This window comes from Columba livia, chromosome 15 (assembly GCF_036013475.1).
Source record: "Columba livia isolate bColLiv1 breed racing homer chromosome 15, bColLiv1.pat.W.v2, whole genome shotgun sequence".
Classification (NCBI taxonomy): Eukaryota; Metazoa; Chordata; class Aves; order Columbiformes; family Columbidae; genus Columba; species Columba livia.
In genome coordinates this window covers 6,830,520-6,853,798 of record NC_088616.1, presented here as the reverse complement: position 1 = coordinate 6,853,798, position 23,279 = coordinate 6,830,520, and the positions used below count along the sequence as shown (strand labels likewise).

Here is a 23,279-nt window from a genome sequence, read left to right as displayed (position 1 = left end):
AGCCTACTGCTCACACCTGCTTTGCAGCAAAAGGAATGTTGTGTGACAGGTTTGCACCTGAGTTTTTTCATGGATAGTTTTTTAATATCCCAGAAATTTTACTTTGTGCAAACCTGACAGCTAGATGAAGACAATTAGGAGCAGCACGGGAGCTTGAGGACAAGGGAGAGAAAAGTGTGTTGTAACCCACAGTGCTTCTATACAAACCATCACAGAGAATGATGACAGACCACAGGTACAGTTGTATATGGGGATTTGATATTTATTATTGAAATCAAAGATCACTTTGTGACCAATTAAGTATTTGTGCTTAGACCAGCAAAGATATCTGTGCAGAGTGGTAACTGTTGATATTAGAGCTGGGATCTTCTTGGTAACTGGGCTTGTGGCTGAAGTGGACTTTTTGTTAAATAGATGCTTTGTTTCTGTGGGTGGGTTGACCTCGTCCAGCTGCCAGGTGCCCACCGAGGTGCTCTTACTCTCCTCATCAACAGGCCAAGGGGGGAAAAGAAGATGGAAATGTTCTTCCGTTGAGATCACGTACCAATTGCCATCCAGGCAAAACAGACTTAACTTGAGGAAAATTAAATTAATTTATTGCTAATTAAGATATATTTGGATGGTGAGAAACAAACACAAAACACCTCCCCCAGATACAACAGATTTGGCATCTCCAAGTATAATGGTGGCCATATGAACTTTTTAGGAAGGATCATTGTCAAAACCCACTGTAAAGCTGTTTTGTACAAAGCTCTTCTCCGCAACAGGAGCCCATCCACAGCCCTCCCGACAAGGAGAGACCATGATGCACCAGGTTTGCTTGGGGGACTCGCATTGCTGGTCCAAAATGTGCTGTTTGCTTGGCCTAAGCTTTTCAGTCAACAGTTGCTTCAAATTCTTCAACAACAAATCGATCCATAAAAATCTGACCCTCTGCTAGCACTTCAGAGGCATTTGTAAGTTTTTCTTGAATGAACACAGATAAGATGTTTCCATGACATGCTTTGCAGTGGTGTAAATCAAGAACAATGTAATGATGTTGAGGAACAGAATAGCAAAACAAATTAAAATAGAAATGGTAGCATGCCTGCTGAGACTCTAACAGATGTACTGTGAATACATCTGGATCTCAGAGGAAAACACAAAACTTTACAGAAAATAGAGAGTGTGTGTCAGAATACATCTCTGGGTGCTGGTAAATGTCCCAGTGGCACTAGAGGAGCACATAATGTGCCTTAACTTTTTAGAGGTTCCACAGTAGAACTTACCTGTCGGTAAGTTCTACTATAGACAGAGGCTGGATCAGGTTTACTCGTTGCATGTTCATATTCCAACATACCATTCCATGACAAGGTGTTTTAGGGTCTAGTGAAAACACTCTGTATTGAAGAAAGAAAAGAGAGATGTGTCAAAACAGTACCACCTGTAAAACAAAATGGAATCAAGGATAGTCCCTTTATATTTCTATTGTTTATTTATATATGTAGTAGCTAAATATCTGTGAAATTATGTTTGCAAGATGGTCCCCTGCCATCTGAACCTCATCAATAGGTTTCTGAACGTGTATTTGCATCTGGGGAAAAAAGCCGTGGATACCAAAAAGCATCTATATTCCTCTGTTTCCGAGTGAAGTGTTCACGGTGTGCGAGGCTGGGGCGGAGGGACGGCCACCAAGATGTGCTGCAGGGGCTGTGTGCGCAGGATCGCCCCCTCCCCATCCTGCCCCGCTCAGTGGGGAACCAGCTGGACACTTGGCACAGACTGGATTTTCAGTTCACGGAAACATTTGGCAGGTAGGTTAAAGAGGGGTTTTAGGATGGCTGTGGTTGCATACTAAATTTATATTTCTTGGTGGCAGGATATTGTGAGACTATAGGTTTTTTATTAAATATTTTTTCTCTGAACATATACTGGGTGTTCTGGAGGGCATGGAGTTTAGACTTAGCCACAGTTCCCCTCTTCTATGTTGACATATAAAAATGTTAATATAGTAATTATGTATATTCTTCTTGTTTGTGCTGTGAAGATGGTAATCACTAGCCCTGAAATCTTTCACTCCTTGCTCTTCAGTGACTATAACATTGCAATCAGAGATACTATAATTAAGCTGGACATTAAGGGCCCATTTCTTTGGGGAGGGGCGTCTTTCTTTTTCCCCTGAAGAGCAGAGGAAAAAAGTGATGAAGCTCAGGGGTGCATCCAAAAGTGCTCATGCACCAAAAAATTCTTACTCTGGTATAGGGTGGCTTAAATGCTTATATATTTAGAACAGCTTTAATATGCTTAACATGGCACCAAGTCAATGCTCATGAAAGAACGTGAAGCTGTTTAAGCCTTAGGGCTGTTTACCAGAGAGGCAGGCACGTGTTCTGGCATCTCCAGCCTTTATTACAGATGAGATGAGAGGATGCAAAGATCCTCTTGTCTGCTGCCACACACGCTTCCCTCCCTGCTGTGTGGTCACCCACCAACCCACCAATTCTTCAGCCTGTGGGGGAAGTGAGTGATTTTAAACTTGTTTACAATGCGTATCACTGGCTTTCTTTTGCAATCTTAATTACATGGTTTGCTCCATGAGGAGCAGTGTGATAGGTGATACGTAGCAAAGACAAAGATTATATAGTCCCCTTGAATAATTATATCAATCCCCTGAATATCACGTATGCTATCAGAGACAAACAACAGTGTAATTATCATTATAGAAGTGTCCACCAGAGCTGATTGCTTTTCCTATGGTCACAAAAGAGCTACATGGACAATTATTTGGGGGCTTCTCTCCCGTCATCTCATATGATGGGACAACTGGATTTGAGTTTTTTTTTTTCCTGTGTGCAGTTGCTTGCCCTAATTCTGACTGTGGATGTTGTAACCACAGTGTTAAGATCAGAAGGACCGCTGTGTGTGACATGGGCTGTAAAACCTCACCCAGGGATTCCTGCAGTGGTGCTGGTAGAGCCAGAGCACTTCTGGCTACTGAGCCCCAGTGTAGGGCAGTGTCATGGGAAAGCTGCCCCAGAGGGGGCTCTGGGAAAACGATCAATGAATAAAGGCTCTTTCCTAATAAAGCTTAGAGAAAAATCTCAACTGTCTTTCCAGTATAGAAAACCAGCAACCTTGTGCACACAATTCCCCTCCTGTTTACACCAGCAGTTATTTGTTTGCAGTCAGCAGTATCTGGAACTTGAAGTGGTTTGTAATTTGAGAATTCTCAATGTCTGTGAATATCCTTGCTGTCATCTAACATACCTACAGTGCCTTATATAAAAATACATTTTTTTAGAAATGAAATTCCTCTCCCAGTTAAAACACCAGTTTGCTATTGCTGAGCACGCATCCTATTGGCTGGGGACTTGCCTATTCTGTTTGGTATCTGAATGCAAGATATTTCTTAGAACACTGATTATACAAGAAGGATAAGAGTCACTCAAATATGAAACATCATTCTTTTCAGATAAGATCTGAAGGTGAGTTGGTTTAATATGCAAAGAAGATATTTGAGTGGCAGGTGGTGCATAGCTCCAAACAAAGCAGAAACCACTGATATGCAGTGGTTTCCAAATGAAAAATGATCTCCAATATGAAAAATTTTACATAGCCTTCTTATAGTAATTTGCCTACTAAACTAAGATGTAGAAAAGAGAACCAGCCACATGCCATGCAAGAATCAGAAAAATCACTGTATGTTCTGCAGCTAATCTGGTCTGAAACTCCAGCTGCTATAATTGGATTGTGTGCCCAGTCACAGTGGGGACCATTGCTTAGTTTTTTCCTGTTAATATAACAGCTCTAAAAGCTCTGAGCCTGGTGTCAGAATGACAGTTGTAGCATTCACACAGTCTTACTCATTGACAATGTGTGGCAGATAAAGCTTAACAGTTTAATTCAAAGTTAACAGTCGATTCATAGGAACATTAATGAACATTTGCCTTGGTTTGCAAGGAATACCTTTATGAAAAAATTGGTTTTTTGTTTGTTTGGTTGGTTGGGTTTTTTTTGGTTGGTTTTTGGTTTTTTTTTGGTTTTTTTTTGGATGTTGAAAAATATCCATAATCCTAATTTTGTACTTGAAAATCATATTTTTGAAACAGTACATGGAAAAAGTGAGAATATTTCAAAATTGATGGAGAAATTATTTATGTTGCTAACTTTGGCTCTTTTGACCAGCTTTGGCTGTTAATGGTTTTCAAGGGGAGACTCTGCCCTGTTAGATGAGAAGTCAAGTCCTCACATTCCCAACAAGTCCTCCTTTCATGCTAATACACCCCTGACACCAAGAGTAATATTTGTGCTTCCAACCTGGCACCACAGTTTGGCGTGGCCGAGGCAGCCGGGGCTCCAGGCACCCGGCTGGGAGCTGCGAGATTATCCCCGAGCCCTTTGTGCCTTGGAGTAATGGACCGCAGCAGGAAACACTGCAATGGGGAAATCCTGCTACAAGAACGAAATCACACCTGCTGGTTATCATCGCACCTTAACAACTGCTAGAGCCAGAACTGCGAAGGAGTAGACTCACCAACTGGAAAAAGTACAGAACTGAGAAATTTCATGCAGAGAGAACAAAGCCTGTTCTGCTGGCATGACTGTGGTGCTGACACCGGTGATTATACAGTTGGGATCTGTTTGACATGTCCAAGAGTTGTAAAATTTTCTGCTTGAATTAATTGGCTTTCTGACTTTTCTAGACAATGGGAATCAACACCTATGTGACGCGAATGACAAAACCAACTTGTAGATAATCATACTGACCTCAGAAGGAAGAGGGCTGGACCATTAGCCCTCAGGGTCATTTTGGGAAGTTTGTTATCCACAGCCAAGTAATTAACTTCAGTGATAAGGGCTGAGGCATTGGAAAGAGCTAATGCTAGAGCTGGCTTGCACGCCAGAGATGGTTCTGATGTAAGAAAGAATTTGTGGTCAGATGGCTGAATTATTGTCTAATTACATACTTTGATGCAGTCAGAAGAATAAGTATCTCAGTATTTCAGTTGTCCTTAGATCTCTACTTTGTTTTAATTATAAAAGTGCACCAAGTGGAAAGGAGATTGAACATAGTTTAAATAAGCCAAAGATATTGGTTCATTTGCAAAGAGTGTAGTGGCTTCGCACAGGCTTTGCAAAAACCAGTTGCAAGTGCAATGAAAATATTTTGCAAGTTGCTTCCCCCCCAGGGGACTCTGCCATGCACAAAAATGTCAATGAACATCTTTCTGGTACCTCGAGGGAAAAGGAAACAAACAAAATTATCTGAATTCTTTTTCTTTTCTTTTTTTTTTTTTTTCTTTCCAATAGAAGACTATAACTTTGAATCTTGAATTCCTGGGTCTTCCTTCAATTTCTTCACTTGAAAGAAACACTATGATAGAGCATTGTATCAAAACCAGAAAAGATGGAGAGAGCTCAGCACAGCTGCTGTTGTGGCTGGTTTATGGCTGAACTACTAACATAAGAGAAGATACAAAACCCGATCAGTTAACTCGTGGAAATGCTAAGCATCCTTGAAACTCTTATGCTGAGATTTTCTTGGAAGATTACTTCTACTACTCGGTAAGTAGAGAATGACATTGTACAAGAGAGCATATTCTCTTCTTACAGTAGATGATCACATCTCTTTTTAGCCCTTTCCCTTGATTGAGCTTCCAGAGCACTTAACAAAAATCTGCCAGAAAAGAGGTTCCACTTAGAGACAACAACATTCCCTGCACCTCTGTACCTGGCAGGAAGGACAAAACAGCTTTTCTGTGTGGCTACTGTGTTGATGAAGTTATTGTTCATCAATGAGTAATTTATGTAAGTTACCTGCAAAATATGCAACTACGGTTGTATGAGAATGTGAAAATATATGTAGAAAACAAAGTCATAAAGATAAAAAAATAAAATACAGATTAATGAGACGTTAATTTTGGAAAAACCAGACTGAAATTGTACAGGTATCAAAGCACTTGCAGTTTAGGTCATGGATTCAGAGCCAGCAAAGCCGGTGTTGTCCCCTGGGCTCAGGTCCCCTGCAGCTGGGTGACTGGGTGCTGCCACCTGCAGTCTGCACTGCTCCAGTGACTGACACAACAAATCTGGCAGGTCTGTCTCACTTTTAGAAGACTCGGGTTTAAATGTATTTGTATTTGTTATCCTGAAATATTTGCTTCTAAGTTTTGGGCTGGACTAGATGATCTCCAGAGGTCCATTCCAACCTCAGCCGTTCTGTGACTCTGTGATTTTACAGAATAACTATCAAAATTGAAGAATTACAAAACCAATCAACCAAAACACAAAAAACCTCACAAACCCCCAGAGCTATCTACTTAGATCTTTTGCCATCCATTCCGTCAAAAATATAAGAAGAAACAGTATTGCCTATTAATTGTCACTCACAAATTCCCTTTAACCCAGTGAGTCATCTCACTATGTGTTACATGAAGATGACCATTGAAAAGCTATGAATCCTTTCCATCACTGAGTTCAAAACAGGCCATTCAAAGATTTGTGTAGGGATAGGATGAGGGTTTTTTTTTTTTCCTGTAGCTGAAGTTGGGGCCAGAACCTACAGTCCATAATCCTGTTCCATATATTATTTTTGGACTTGCTCCCAGAGCCCTCTCACATCTGAATGACCCTATTGCTGAGCACTGAGCAGCAGCTGAGGTATCAAGTCCTGCCTAATTAAAATGATCCCATCTGCTTTATATGCAGTGCTTTTCTTGATGGAAACAAAAGACACCTTAGGTCACTGTAGAGAAGTTGGAATCCTCTGCCTGAAACAGTTTCCTGAAACTGTTGTCCAGCAACATTCAGATGTTTATCAGTCTGTATCTGGAACCATGCCCAGAGGGACTTGCAGGAGTTAAAGGTGTGCAGAAGTAGTACAGGAGATCAGAGAGGGAATTATCCTGGAATCAGCTGTAAGTAGGATGGTTGTTAAGGTACTTACTGTTAACGCTCTCCTGCCAGGCCACGAGAATACATCCTTACATTGATGTATGTCCCTTCCGAATTTACAAGTCATTTGTGCTCAGTGGAGTAGTTTAAAGCAATTTTCTGCTATTTTGGGTTTCAATCCTTTTTAGCTGCTGAAATTCTACTCTTTTAAATACAGTTCTTTTTCTGCAGGCACTGTGACATGAAAAAGCAGTCACGTACCCTGGAGAGGGTGATAGTTGTGATCACTATGGTCAAGTGGAAATCAGACGTACCTCTGGAAATGCTTTGCACTGCTCTGTCTCTCATTAACTCCTGCAAAAATACTGGTCAGAGCAACATATTACAATGCATCTGTTTTCAGGCGCCTCTGTCAATTACCAATCTGCCAATAATAAAACCTTTTGTTGGTGAACATGTTTTTTTTGTTTCCCCTGACCCATTTGTCCCTGGCATTCATTGTTGTGAAATACAAAGTGTTTTTCTGTAGCTAAAATATTTCTCTTGCTTTGCTGTTGCTTGAATTCTGCTCTCTATGGCCCATGGTAAAATGGCTAACAGTTTCCTGTAGCAGTCAGACAGACCAGTGTGTTGAGATGCTCAGAAATATGTTTTTTCTTTTTTCCTTTATTTTTTTTTTCCTGTAGATCTGTCAGCTGTGACACTTTCCCATCTGCCCTTGCAACCTGTCTCTGGATTGTTGTAACAGTGTTAATCAGCAGAATCCACATAAAACAAATGACGTGACTGACAGCAGAGAAAGCCCCAGATGTTACCTCAGCACTGCCTTTGCACGGGCTGATCAGCCACGTTATGCCTGGTCTGGTCAGCTCGCTGCCCCACTCTTAAACAGAGTTCTTAGCGTGGGGCACAGTGTGGGGCTGTGCTGGGAGTGTGGAGGGCAGGAGGAGAGAAAGACAGGCAGAGAAAAAGAAGAGCAGCTTTACAGATCCAAACAACCTACTGTCAGCTCTCCCTTTTTACAGTTTAGGAAGGTGCCTCTTGGTATCTCCATAGTTCTGTGAGGGAGGAGGCGCCTGAGAGATCCAGGGATGGAGAGTTCAGGTTTGGACCTTTCCTCCCATTCTCTCACAAGGACAGACTGTAATAAGCTCTGTTGGAAGGAGGTGTGTTCCTAGCAAATACCCATCTCTGCAACACACCTTTTGCAGAGGAAGTAGTGAAACTAAACCAGCACATACACACACAAGTGTGAAAAATTGTATCCTTCCCAGTTAATCTGTAAGGATATTCTAGTTTATCAGTACTCATCCTGCTGGCATCCTCTGAGAGCAAAAGCCACTTTCAGTACAAAGCCAGGAAGTGTTGATTTAGGCCTTTTACACACACTTCTGCCAAAGTTTCCATGACCATAAAAACGAGACTGAGGCAGAAGGAAAATGCAAAGATGGATTTCTACATTGCTGGAAACCTGCTACCACCATCCTGTCCCCGCTCTGAGCCAGCCTGGTGTGCCAGCTAGTAGTACTACAGCCTTTCTGGCTTAAATTTGGAACAGGATTTAAAATCTTTTTGAGTATTTTTGGGGTAATGTCATTGTACTATGATTTAGAGTCCACTGCTTAAACTTAAAGAGGGTTTTAAGGTGCAGCATCCTAGTCACTGAGGGATGGTGTGTGTCTAGAACAGACCACACCAAAAGACAAAATAAAAGCAAAAGGCAATTTCTAATGATGATGTACAGTAGATAATGCGTTTAGCCTTAATTGTGTTTGCTGGAAGTGGAGCCCTTGAGGGAAAACCAGTGTAAGCTGTTTCTCAGTCAAGAATGGAGCCACGAGGTAGGTGTGTTGTTTAAAAAAAATTCACTGCCTGCTAGTGAGCTTTAAAATCTTTTAGAAGGCAGGAGCGTGGTGTTGTGATAGTTGCAGGGTAAATGTTTAGCCATGAAGGTGATGCTGACCACAAATGGCTGACAATAGGGCACAGCATCGGCAGAAATGGAGACATCCTGGCCCAGCAGCTTCCCAGTGCTTGTGACTGTGAGATCACTGAGCTCTTGGCCCTGGGACAGTGAATTTTCATTAAGTGACAATACCTTAATTTTCTGTGTGACCTTAAGAAATAGTCCAGAGCATACCAAAGAGTCCATATTCCAATATCCTAAATTAAGACCCAATCCATGTTATCTCTGCAGACCACAGACTGAAGAGCACTGGTATAGACTAGACTTACATAGCAACACAAGAAACCCCAAAATAATGCCAAGTTTTCTCCATGCAGGAGTGTTTTTCAGGCTTTGTGGGAAGAGTAGCCATGTAGTTAATTAGAGAGAAGGTGAAAGAGGAAACATCAAAGCTGTGAAGCTGCCTTGTCAAAGGGGCTTCACTCCTGTGCTCACTCTCTTTGCTCCACAGAAAACTCACAGACTGTTTTACTCTCTATGCCAAACCACTGGCTGTCCCCAGATCTTCTGCTCAGGAGATAGCACGGTACTTGTGAGCAGAGAAGATGGGAAAACTGCTTCAGTCTGTGGCCTGGGGCGCAAGCACAGGGAGTTCTATATGTTCAGCATGGCTGTTCCTCAGGTAATGAGCTGCGAGCTGGCCGGTGCAAACCCTTCTGCTATTTACACTGAAAGATCTTACTTCTGAGTTCTTTGATGTGACGGTCTGATGGGTACAGATACAGACTGAGTATCTTTACCAAATTAAGGAAGATTAGGTGAGTGAACGCTGTAACACATGACCATGCAACGTTTCTGTTGATTTCCAGTTTTAAGAAACAGATGTTGCTAGGGTGTCCAAAAACTGACAAGTTTAAATATCTTTATTTGCAAGTTAGCTTTGTTATCACATTTTCTTTTGTTACAACAGCACCTAAGTAAATCGTTGTGAACTTGAAAATGTAATTAATCTCTGTTTTTTTCCTTTTGACATGAATAGATGGTGAATAACTTCAAACAGGAGTGAGATCTGAGACCGGCCAATTTCTTCTCAAGAACAAATGAGTCTGTAAGTCACCACTGAACAATTTGGTACCTGGCAACAGAGTCGTATGGCTGAAGGGCTGTTTTTCCAATTGCTTGGCCGAAGTGAAAAATTAAAAAAAAAATTCACTTTGAAACAGCTCAAAACAAAACACGAACAGAATTGAAAAATATAGATTGCACCAAATGAAATACCATATTTGGCATAAAGCATCTTTGCCATGATGCAAAATTGAAGACATTCACAAATTATTATTAATAATAATGTTGTTAATAATAACAACAAAAACAACTAAGCTGTCTAAACCTGTTACTGAGGTGATATTGCCAGAGGCTGTCAAATGATAACATTGGTGGAATTGCAGCAGATTTAATATCAGAATGGGGAATCACCTCATTGTTCACACTAATGACTTCAGTGAACACTTCTTCCTGTGTCAGCCTTAAGATCTTATTTCTCTCGTCCACTGAAACATTTATGCGTCGGGGCTAAGTATTCCAACACATACAAATATTTATATGATAAATAAAAACATCCTTCTTACAGCAAATTCTAGTCTGTCAGCCTGGAATTTGAGCCTGCAGGTGGAGGATTAATGGAAAACCACAAGGTTACTGTCCTTAACAGGAGGAAATTTTAAAAGGAGGCAAAGAGGAGCACTGCATTACTGTTGTCACCTGGATATACCTCTGATACACGGAGAAAACCCAGAGAAGAACAGGAGCCGCCTTCTTTCTTTGGTGCTTTTGTGTGACTTTGATTCTCTGGGTGAGAACACTCCTATTTACTTCAGCTGAAACTGGAGTAAGTCCTGGGATCATCTTAATCCGTAATTGAACTGAAAACGGTGTCATTCTGAAAAAATTGGAGCTGGTAAGTGCTTCATGCCTATTTTGTCTGTTTTCAAGAGTTTTAAGGACGTAAAACACCTCTCGAAGCTGTCTTCATCATTAATACGTACAAAACTGAGTATGTATGCCTATGGGGTTATTGTTCCTAAACATTATTGTACAGGGGTGGCTCACTGTGAAATCTTTTCCAGAGTGTCAAAAGATATTTAGAGATTAACAGAAAGGAATTAAACACCTTAAGACAGCTATGTGGCTGCAAAAGGAGAGAGCTGGTTGAGCTGGAAACTGACCTGATGAACTAGTAGAAAGTGTTCAGCTGATTTCCTTCTAAAAACATAATTCAAACAAAGCACCTGGGAATTTCTCATACTTTTGCACTGGTGGAAAGAGAGTAAGTACAGGAAATTCCCTGATCAGAGCACCCTTATCTTGACCTTTTCCTTATCCGCTGCCATGATGGTGGCATAAAAAAAATGCAATATTCCCTAAGAAAATAACAAAGATCTGACATTTCTGCACCCCAGTTTCCAGCTCCCTGAAGTTCATCATAAGCAAAAACCACAACCACTTTTAGGCTGCCATCTCTGTGCAAAGTTCTTTCTTATGCTTCCATTCTTTTCCTGCTTCATACCCTAGTGTCATACAAACACAAAATCCTTCTATACTTACATTTATCGTGCAAACAGGAATTCCTCTTCTTTTTCTTTTTTTTTTTAAATGTTGCATTAATGCCTCCAAATTTTCTGAAAACAACAGAAAATTGCTGAACTGCATGATTATATATATATATATATATAATAAAATAAAATACAGAGCCAGGGGTTAACTCCCCTCAAATAACTAATGGAATGAGACACCTGGAATTGACAGTTTAAAGAGTAAAAAAAAAAAGCTATGATGCCTGGTCCTGTATGCCCAGTTCCCATTGTCAAAGGGTCCCAGACTGTCACTACAGAGAGAATACTCATGAACCATTTCTCTGTGCTGTGAAAAACAGACATTAGTTAAAAGGAGGAAAGGCAATAACTAAAAGAAGCAGATGGTGTAAACACTCTATTTTAACCCTCCTTTTCCTCCTGCCCTTTCCCCCACCACGGGAGTAGGAGGAGGGAGAAGCTGGGGAGATACTGAAGGCTCAAGCTGCCTGTGTAAGTGAAACCTGAACTTTTAAAGATACAGTTTTCTTAAACAGCTCCCTCTCACATGGGCAGGAAGCAGTGAAATGATGGCAGCAGATTGGGAACAAGGTAGCTAAATGTTTCCTGTTTGCTTTATCTGGTCAAAACAAAGGGGTTGGGAAGTATTTCCTCTTGCCGCTGAGATTATGGTTGTTGTTGGGAAATGCGGTACGTTTAATGTCATCACAAAGGCCTTTCTGGCTAATCAGAGCCAAGAATAATGGTAACCAGCCCACTCTGTTGCAAAATATTCTAGTAGCTCACTGGTGCTACAACAGCTTCTGCAGAAACAAGCTCACATGAACACAGTGGCACTTGGTGTGAGTACTGACCTCAGCAAGGCACCAGCTCCAGTAACTGATGAGTTTTCTGGCTGAGCTGTATCACCCTCACAGTCGTGCTGGATCCTTCCCCCAGCAGTGACTATGGGTCAGTCTCCATAGACATTCACCTAAAGGAGATGGCACTGCCTGAACATCTTACTTATTTGTCACTCCTTTTTACTTTGAATTTGTACAGCAGATTTTGACTTGACTTTGACCCCCTGCTCCCAGTGTTTCTGAGCAGTTTTTCCAATATTTGATCTCCTGATGAAAATCCAGAATTAGATTAACACTTTTTATTCAGTTTTCTAATTGTCAAGTTCTTTGTCAGTGTTTGGTCTTACCTTGTACACAGATTTGCAGAAAGTACATTGAATTATGTGCATCAAGGATTGTTTACATTTCCTGTACCTTACATGAATGCTTCTGCTGATATAAAATACAGAAAGGGAGCACATCTGTTCCCACTCAGTGCACTGCTCCCATGCATTCAACTGAATATTGACTTACAAGCTGAAATGGTTTGTTGTATTGGGACCCTCTTTCCGCAATTATTGGAAGGATTTCCTCCCAGGTGGATACAGCAGCAGTTTAAATGGAGAAGCATGCAGTTATACAGGAACATGACCGCTGATGTCCCCATGCATTTTCCATCCCAGTAAACTAATATCTACTTTCTTATCAGGCACCTGATCCATAGAAGTACTCTCTGAGAACTATACAATCATATTTAAGCATGTCCACCTTTATCAGCTCATCCTTTTCATCTTCTTGCAAGAAGCTGACATCAGCTGTCACTATCCTGGACATAACCCAAAGGACTGGACAATAGTCTTTATTGCACAGCACTTTGAAATAAAGCACAGCCACATTTTTTCCTAGTCCCTATTCTGTTGTGCAGTAGAGAAATATGAAGTGCCATGAAAAGTACCTGTGAATGTTGTGGAAAGCATAACCAAGCTGCTTGCATAAGGACAAGCTGCAGCTGAAAAAACAACAGCACCACTGTTGGGTGGGTGGGCGTAATAAACCAAATCAATTATGTTGCTCTGTAAGGAGAACTTTTTATCCTTGTATACATCATTCCCCTCTTTCTGCAAATCAGAATTCTCACTGAATCTCTTTCAAACCAATTTTTGATGCCCTTTGAGTCATCACAAAGTAAATCCCTTCTATTGTTTAGACACAAGTATTTGCATCATGCTCTAAGTGTCAAATGCAGAGTATAAAACCCTGGGCCCAAAGGAAAGCTGTGCTAATGAACTATCACAGTTAAACTTACATCCATGGGGCCCATAAGAGAAACAAAAGGGTAGAGAGCACTATTGTCTGTTAACATTGTCATCCTCAACAAATTTTTTCTCTAGCTGCTGAATGCTTTATGAGCCTTGCTTGGATTGCATTGGGAGACAAAAGAAATTTTATTATTGGCTTCAGTTAGAGCAAAATAATTTCCTAGGAACTCTCTGCAGCAAAAGGTGTCATAAAACTCAGCACTTCACCAAATATATGGAGGCATTCTTCTGTCTGAATTGATTGGAGCCAACATCTGGAATGTGTAGCTCTTGTGGATCTGTGCGGTCTTCAGTCTTGGAGCTCTTTGTTGATGCAGTTCCTTTTTTTAAGAACAATCCAATTTTTATTAATCCAGTTCTGAAGGAATTACAGCATTATCTATTGATGAGGGGAATCTGCTGGATGAGGAGAGTCCAGTACTCAAGACCCTCTTCATATGACTTGTACAGTCTATTTGGGCCAACAGAGACCAGCTGAGAGACAGGCACTGAAGAACAGTCTTTTCTCTCCTGGGAATCACTGTAGTTGGAGGTTCCCATGTTCAGCCTGAGTGTCCTGTCCCTTCAGCTGTTAAACAGTGGAAAAAATACCAACCCTCCTCAGGCTATTGTTTTGCAGAAAGCAATGGGTTAAATATTTGGCTCCTGAAGGGAGGGTTAGGAATCCCCGTCAGAGAAGGCGGAGCATTTGGCTGAAAGTACCGAAGTTCTTTTCCAAAGGTGACTTTAGACACACCTTTTCTGACTTTCTGTCACTTTTATTTCTTATATTACATCAGCCCATGCATACCCCATGTGGTTATAAAACAAATGGTGTAACTTACTGGCTGGCCAAACCTAAAACCTGTGCCCACTTTTACATGCACCCACTGCATGATTTGTACATGCCAGCTCTGTAAGCAAACAACTCTTAGATGTTCTTCTGCACCAATAGAATTTATAGCTGTCCACTGCCTTCCCAGAAATAATTTTGCCTATTTCAACTTTGTAAAAGTTTCCACTTCATTTAATTCTAAGTACAAAAATGCCACCAACATGAAGGATATAAAGAGAAGGCTTTATAAAAGCCAGTTTATTTCAAGGCAATCTACCCCTTTTATTGCTTCAATGTGCCTCTAATGGAACAGGGAAGAGAATTCTGCCTCCCCAGTTCATTTCCTAGCAAGCGTAGCTACTTACTGTTTGGTGTGAAAAGCCTTTGCAGGTCTCCAGCACTGCCTGATTGTGCTTTCTGAGACTCTTCAGACTTGTATCTAAAAAAAGAATTGATTAGGAGGATGAATGCCATGTCTGATCATCAAATATTTAAACCTGGCAGGCTTTCAGGAGTGGTAGGCTTGCTAGCCTATGAAAACACCCTTGTTTTGCCAGACCTAACTCGCCATTGTTAGTTTTCAGAAGACTTGAGGTGATGTGTACATGAGATTTTATAACCAGTGGTTTTAAGAGAAAATGAAGACGGATATGTAGACAGGGACTGTGCCTTCAATTGTGTCTTATAAATTGGAACAAGTAATCATGCATTAAGAAATGTAGCTGGGAGAATGCATTTTTCTCTCCCTGGTGTGCGAGTGGAAAGGCTACTGGGATCAATGCCAAGATGAAACAAACACAAATACTCTAACCCATATATCGCACTGATCACAAACACAGGAAATAGCGTCTTGTTGTATGGACTGTGAATAAGTTTCTGTGGCAAACGTCTGGATACAGAAGTACAGCGAATCCTCTAGATGCTAGAACATTGGAGTCTTGTACTGATTGCTCTTCATCATCTTATTTTCCATCTCTGTTTTCTTTCACTCAGTAGTTCGTTTTGTTTTGTTTTTGTTTTTTTTTGATCCACTTGTTGACAGTTTTTTCTTGCTGTGCAGGATGTTGCAGTTACAAGCATTTTGGAACAATGTAGCTGCCCAGTCAATTCTTACTGCTGGTAAGAGCCAGTCTTTTTCCAAAAGAGATAATAATCTCAGCCCTAGGGATGTGAAGATATTTATGTTACTTTAATCACAGCTATCACAAATAATCAACTGATAATGAACAGAACTCTTTGCAGGATGTAAAGTTTAAGCACAGACATGACCTCTGCGTGCAGTTTGGGATCTAAACGGAATGGACGAACTGGGAAAAGAGGAGAATGGTGCATACTCTGAAGATGTCCAGATAGTGAAGGAATACGAAACATCTTAACCTGTCCATGAAAGTCGTCACCCTTTGTATTTCAGCTCCTAACAGCTGCAGCTGTCCTGTGTTCAGGGGATGCTGCTATCCACACACGTGGTGTTTGTGGTTTTCTTCCAGGCGGTTGCCATCTATCAAGGCAGACCATTAAAAACAACCCAACCCACCCATGCGATAGGATTGTTCTGTAGGCTCTTTGTCATGGCAAATATTTTGCTGTGTGTTCATTTGGACAGAGCACAGCTTTCATTTTGGGTGTTTTGCTATAATTAACCATCAGGATGTCATCATTATGAATTATGTAATCATTATAATCATAATTCATTATTATGAATTATGAATATTATTATCCAGTGTGTGATAAAAATGTACTTAGATAACTACAGGTAATGCAATGTGATATATATGCTACATTTGTAAAAGACTGACTCAGTAGTCTGGTTAACTAGCAGACCTTTTGATCATGACGTCTCTCAGAATTAGTAAAATATGAGTCAGTTTGAACTCTGTTTCTGTTTTAAATTGGAAATCTGTTTAAAGGCCATAGTAATGTTTGCCGAGCAGCTGCTTTTATATTTTGTATTCCAAAAAGTAGCTTCCTAATTCACTGCTATATACTAGTGAGATGTAGTGTGTTAGTGTCTCTTGTGACATACAGTAGTTTGTATACTCAGAAGGATAACCACTGTCAGCTATCTTAATGATAGCTTTGTGCCCTGCATTGCTCTTGTAGACTAACTTCTCCTTGATACACTGTACCTTAGAAAGGAAACTTCAGCTGGGAAGCTGCATCTTGTCTTCAAATGTTAATGCCCATTGTCTCTCCATTCCAGGCCTGACCCTCCAGCATGTGTAATGCAAAACTTGGCACCGGCTCGTGTGGATCCTTGTCAAGGACGGAAATCAAGCTGGCTTCTTGGCTTCTGATGGCAGTTCATAGCAAACAGACCTGTTTGTGGCTGCAGTGCTGAGTCTGCTGGGGCATCGACTGAAAATACATGTGAGGCTTTCCGGGAGGGCAGAGGCTGAGGCAGCTTGAGGATGCGAGTCTCCATAGAGCAGCTGGGCAAGCAGAGGGGCCCGTGAGGCAATTTGTGCTAATGATTGAGAGTACACATAAACAACAGGAGTAAGGGAAGATGGTAACTGAAGAGGAAGCAGGGGAGAATATTTTATTTCCGACAAGTAGTCAGTATTTACTAAATAAGAAGTAAACAGCAGAATAAACAGTTCTTCTTTAAGGCTTTGTTTTGCTGCTAAAATGTGAATACCTGTTGCATGTGAAGTAGAAACACAGAGATGACAAGATATATTGGTCTTAAAATACCACAGTTTCCTTGGAGCTTACCTTCCTGAAAAGCTCAGATCTCAGTGTTTCTGTTTCAGCACAATCCATATACATTATTTTTTCCTGAAGTGAAAAATATGTGTCCTTATGACAGTGAAAACAAGTGATCTGAACTAACAGGTTCAAGAGCTGAATATTAGGTGACTGCATCAGTACCAATGGACAGACAACCTGACTGACCCTAAAATATTTGGTAGCTGTGTAGCTGCTGTTCGATTTCATTAAAACTGTTCCTTTGCTCATGACAAACATTGTCTTTCTTTAGAAGGAGCAGAACCTGAAGACATGCTAGCCAAGAGAAAAAATGTTCTGGACTGTGCCTCCTGCCAAGCTGTTCACTGGTGATTCCTGCACTGGTATGAAGTCCCTTGCTTCCTAATAAAGACAACTAAATTTCACCTATATGCAAATCATGTGAGGAAGAGCATGGAACTGTTTTAGTATAAGAAAAAGAAGAATTGACGTAAGAAAGTGAGCCTGCTAAAGGTCAGCTTGTGCCATCTCTCACTGTTTCACTAGCCAAGTGAAACAGCCAACCGGCCGAATGAAGAGTTAAGCAATACCTGTTCAGTAGGGTTTTGGTACAGCTTCCATCAGTACAGAATGGGAGGTGAGTGCAACCTGGAGCTGACTTACTCCTTGTCCATGATATGTGTCTCACGCTTGGCCATGAGGGTGTGGAACTTGGTTTCACCATGTTATTAAGAATAATCTGATTTTGATAACTAAGTTTTGGGGCTAAATCCTCCCTTTGAGGGAAAGGTGGAAAGATGATTGACTACGGTCTTGTTGAGAAGGTTGTGTTAGCGCTACTTTTACTACACTGTGTTATTGATGACTACATGGCAATTTGGGACTTCGTTTTTATTGTTTCAAATCTCTGTAAATTATTTGCAAAGTTATTTGTATCCGTAGTTAGCATTAACCGAATTCTAAATCGGAAACACAGGGAGAGATTTGTTTCTTTGTGACCATTTTTATTCCCCTGGGTTTGCTGCTTTGGTTTATCTGAGAACAGCAAAGATGTCCTCAATTCCTAAGCTTTGCAAACTGAACAGAACTCATCCGAAGCATGATTCAAAATTACAGATGATTAAGATAGTGAGAGCACACAATAACTTGTCAGACACCTGATATGAAAAAATTGATCTTGTAAAAGAGAATGACTGTATCCTGTTGTGTAGTAAACAGCTTTAAGTGAAAGGCGGATCATGTGCTTTTGGTTTGGCACACTGGTGTTTCATTGCTCAGTTTCCAGTCGGCATTGTGACTGGACATGAGAATGTAAAGTGCAATGGAGCACTCTGGACTGAAGCAAACTTAGTATGTCATGTATTCAAGGAGCTAAGGGTATTTTTCCTCCTATTATTCTCTGCTGCAATCTGATTGCTCTAAGAGCTTGCTGCTAATTTCCAGGCATGGTTCATTCATGTCCAGTCTACACTCTTTGTGCTTGTGCCAACCACATATTTTAGATTAAATAGCTCCAAAAACCAGTCCAGAAGCAGGAACTGGAATTCAGGATTGCCTTTGCAATGTGTGGAGCTGTCCTAGCTTCATGCCTTTCTAATATAGGTGGACAATATTTGCCCTATGCCAACTACCGGCACCCATCTAATTATTTAAGCTGTTCAATACACCTCACATCCCTGTGCAGCAGCAAGTCTATATTACCTGTCTTTACTAATGAATCACTTTAGGGGCTGCATTTTCCCCCTACACACTAATTTCCTTGACTCAAATTGCAGAAGTAAGTGCACTTCGAATACTTTAAATGAATGAAGAGTGATATCATGGTGCTGTGTTATCAAGAAATCCTATCTTTTTGTCTGTTAGGACTGCTGAGGGGAGCGCTCAGTCCCTGCAAGAGCCCAGAGCTGAGTAAGCAGGGGACCAGCCAGCAGGCAAGCAGAGAGACAGGAGAACCCGCCAGCTCTGGGCCGCCTCCTTTCCTCCTTCTGAGGGTGAAGTGGCCTTTGCTGGCCCAACCCAACAGCCATGGCCTTGGGGAGGGTTCCCAGCCCTGCCTGCGTCCTGGGAAGGAGCCAACACCGCCCTGCTGCTGGCCACGCCAGGGACAGAGAGAGCAATGCTGAAACATTGGACATGCTGAATGGACAATGCTGAAACATGGACAGAGGCACGCATGCTGAAAATGATTAACTGGTCATTAGTAATTGTACTGAGGGAACGGAGAAGGGGAGAAACAGAAGCTGGAGCTCAGGAGGAAGCTGGAACCTCTCATTTCCAGCAGCTGGTGAAAAAAGCCTCAAGCAAAATCCCATTTCCTAACTGTGGTAGCTGGGGACATGCACAAGCACATGGAGGGTCCCCCAAGCCCACGACTGTGTAGCAAAAACAAACCTGGTGACTGTGGGCATACGTTGTCATGTATCTCCCATAGGTCATGCATTTCTGTTTGGGAAGAGGAGGGAGAGAGGGGAAAGGAAGCGGGATGATTCATAAGTGCTGAACTTTTGGGGAAAGCACAGCTGTTATCCCAGATTGGGGAGATTGCTCTGAACAGTGCTTTTCCCTTCATCCTCCTCCACCTCAAAAAAATCAGTCAATTTTGCCACATAAAGCAAAATAGAAAAGATTTCCAGGAACAAAACTGATGTTTTAAGCAAGAGGAGTCATCAGTGTATTGCTGTATATGTTACGAAGGGTAAGATCTTGTGTGGAACAGAAGCAGACGAAGAGGTAAGATACTTTGGAAGATGACTGTGTCATTGATGTAGGAACCTGGTTACTTCATTTTGTGTTATCTCTTCTAGATCCCCTGTCTCGGATCATGTTATAGGACTTGCGTTTGCTCTTCCTTGTGAAAAAAAGCCCCGCTAAAACCCAGTTGTGCAGTTTTACCAGAAGTGGCAAACTGCTGCTTCTTCTGTGATTATGGTTAGCTAAAGAATTGTATACTTGTATCTCCTATAAATCGTACCTTTGTGATTATATGAGGACATGCTTTGTCTGGGACCTGTATATGGAAAAGAACCAGAAAGAATTTAGTGCCTAAGCTACCTTTTCCAAACCATGTTCTAAAATACTGGGGTTTATTATCACTAGGAAAATTGTGCACAGATGAAAGCACTGTGAAAACTCTGCTGACCAGGTACTGGATGAAGACAACTCTCTCTGCTCTGACATCTTCCAGTGATTCTTGTGTTCCTAGTAAATGCGTGACAATTAACTGAGAGTTCCTGCTCATCTCTGTCCTGTACTGTCTCACCAGTAGTCCCGCTGCAGCTTTGACTTTCAGGTTCTGTTGTGGCAGCTCTGGTTCATGCAGGAGATGCCAAACACATGTGAATGATGCTACTACAGAGCACATGTTGGGGCTTGCTCATGGGCTTGTGCACAGCTCAGCTCCTCACCCCTCCTCCTTGCAAAATCCAGGAAAATATACCAGGATTATTCTTCTGTAACTTCATTTGGTTTTACTGAGCTCTCTGGCTGTATCATCCTGGTTTTAACACCATTTTCACTTCACTATGGCGGATTGTGGTGGTCTCGGTGGCTGTTACAGGGAGAAAAGCCCATGTGTGGGGTGAGGTGCTCTGCGTACGTGCTTTCTGTGGGGAGGAAAAAAAAGGAATAAGCTTTTCTCCATGTTCTTCGTCAATAGAACAAAAAAAGCAAGATTAAATTGGAGTAATGGTGGTTCAGACTTAAACATTAGGAGAAACTTTCAAACAGCAACTATAGTTAAATGCCAGGGTAGATTGCTAGGGATGTTTTGGAATCTCCATGACTGGAGGTTTGTAAGAACAGGTTATACCAACATCCGTTAGGAATTATTTTGGTATAGGTGATCTTGACTTAGGGTAGGGGGATGAACTAGGTGACATCTAAAGGTTCCTTTCAGCCCTCTTTCCTATGATTCTATTAAAAATACACGAAGTTATTGCATGTAGAATTGAGTTTGTCACCGTGGGAATCGCAGGGGGAATAAAATTACACGTAGAAAAGCAGAGTCGATTTAGTTAAAACGCATCTGCAGACGCCAACTCGCGGCTTTGTGTCCCGAGGCGGGTGTCCACGAGCAGTCCCGCTGCCCGTGGGGGCGGCCGGCGGGCAGGGGTGACCGGGGCGGAGCGGGGCTGTGTGGGGGGGCAGTGGCCGGGGCGGAGCGGGGCCGCCAGCCCGGCCCACCCGCCTTATAGCGCGGGGCGCTGGGCGGCAGCACCGCCCCGAACCCGGCCCTGCCCGCAGCGGCTGCTGCGCCCGTCCTGCCCTGCCCGAGGTGAGCGGGGGGCGCCGGGGTGGGGGGTGCTGGGCTGCTTTTGCCGCTGGTCGTGGGTTTTCCCGAGTGAGGAGCGGGACGGGGGCGATGTCGGGAGGGTCCGGTCGCTCAGCGCCCGGAGTGCGGGGCGGCCGGGGCTGAAACGCCGCCCGAGGGGGAACCCGGGGCGGGTGCGCCTGCTGGGACCTGCGGCGTGCGCGGCTCCGCGCTCCTTTCGCTGCATTCATTTCACTGATGATATTGGGGCTAATTTGCTCCCTCCCTTTTTTTTTTAAACACTTATTTGTGCCTTTTTTTTTTTTTTTTTTACTTAGGATCTTGGGATGTGTCATTATAACACTCAGAATTGCTTATTGTACAAACCGTGAGAAAAACAAAACATGCTAAATAAGAGCTTTCTCCCACCAGGAAGGAAGAGGTCAAACAGCACTGGTTGCTTAAAGGGATACTTCAAAACTTCGTAGTCTTGCTAGAGAGTTTGTTGCCGAGGCACGAACAGCTCGCTCTTACAGTCAGCACCTCTGTTTGTTAAATCTGGGGAAAGCAACCCTTATTTTGTGTTCTCTTTGTGTGTTGGATGTGTGTGCATGTCACTTCTTGCCTTTGTAGAGAAGCCTCTGAGCTTAATCTTTGGATCTGTGCCTCCATTTGGCTTTTAGGGAGGGGATTTTAAGTTCTTTTCTGTCACTGTTTTTTTCTGGAACTGCAAAGCTACTTCTGAGAAATGTTTGCAAAACCTTCTGTGGTGCCAGATTTGATTCTTGGAGAGCCTGAGAAAATTTTAAGGCTGTTCTAGTGTGAGATTGAGAAGGGTTTTTTGACTGCTTTTCTTTACCTTCACCTTCTGATTATTATATTATGTTTGGCAAACATATTGTTTCCTTCTGTTGATTATTGATGGAAGATAGCAAGTCCTACAGATGTAGCTGCAGAGGGCTTGCAATTTCACAAATGCAGCTTAGAATCTTGTTAAATCTAAAGAGACTTAACTAATGTAGTAAGGGTAATATTTTTTAAACGTATGCATATATGAAGATTTTCTGTGTTTACAGAAAAAAAATGTGTGTGCCAAAGGAACCATGGGGAAGGTGTGACTGTTCTCTGGCAATGGGTATATTCTCACATGCTACGTGGGGGTGTAAAAGAAGAGAAAACGCATCTCTTATGAGTGGCCCTTTGCAGGGGCAGAACTGAGGCTGGTGCTTATCCCACAGCCCTGTGTGCATCCTGACACCCACGTGTGATGTCACTGTCCACGGTTGTGCCACCCATCTGTCCCCCCCGTGTCCTGTGCACCTGGCCACAGGTGCCCTCTCTGCTGCCCTGAGCTTCTGTTGCTGTGGTTTGCCAGTGGTTCTGAACACTTTGACCAGCATCATCCTAGCCTTTACCTGCACGCATGTATGCACAGAACTATTTGCATAGTGGTGCACTTTGGGTGAATCCAGTGTTCATATACACTTGCACCGTGAATATGAATGTATCCTCTGCTAGAAAAGCTCCCTTACAGCAAACTGGCAGACCACGTTGGTGTTACACTACATGAAAAGTATTTTTTTGGATGAAATGTGGTGTGGGAGGTTATATCTAGATGACAGGACCAGCAGGCAATGGCCAGGGATGTTCTTGGTGCTAATACTGGAAGTGGCAGAAGAAATTCCTCACTCGTTTCCATTTCACCATGAGCGATCTTTGGGGTGCAGAAGCAGATGGGACCTGCTGGTTGTGGCTGGGGGGCTTCAGGGTGAAAGCTGTTACTGATTTCACCTTTTCATCTATATTTGTCTCAAGTTTCCATCTGGAACAATTTTTGGATCACTGCTGGTGGGGTAGACTCAGCAGGGGTTGATAGTAATTGCCTGCAACTTGGAGGAAAGCTGAGGATCATCATTAGCAAAACTGAATGAGCTCATAATTGTTCAAGTCTGTGTTGGTAAACATTCTGGGTGTTGGTGGCCAGAGTTGATGGTTAATCTGTCCTTCATCTGGAAGGT

General features: G+C 42.2%; 1 protein-coding gene and 1 long non-coding RNA gene across 3 annotated transcripts in view; both read left to right on the top strand.

Annotated features, from left to right (window-relative positions):
* Positions 1 to 20: 20 nt before the first annotated feature.
* LOC110363225 (uncharacterized) lies at positions 21 to 20,419 on the top strand. The gene is made up of 8 exons (XR_010466331.1): positions 21 to 1,793; positions 5,290 to 5,544; positions 9,819 to 9,887; positions 10,410 to 10,736; positions 15,385 to 15,443; positions 16,525 to 16,691; positions 17,305 to 17,649; positions 18,876 to 20,419. It is a non-coding gene; the product is annotated as an uncharacterized LOC110363225 (long non-coding RNA).
* Positions 20,420 to 21,135: 716 nt separating this feature from the next.
* CARHSP1 (calcium regulated heat stable protein 1) overlaps positions 21,136 to 23,279 on the top strand; it is a 32,310-nt gene continuing 30,166 nt past the window's right edge. The window contains exon 1 of one of the 2 annotated variants that reach the window (XM_065030786.1): positions 21,136 to 21,285. The gene's annotated coding sequence lies outside the window, so the exon portion shown is untranslated. Of the gene's footprint in view, positions 21,288 to 23,279 lie in introns of both variants that reach the window. The other variant, XM_065030787.1, reaches the window with a different exon arrangement.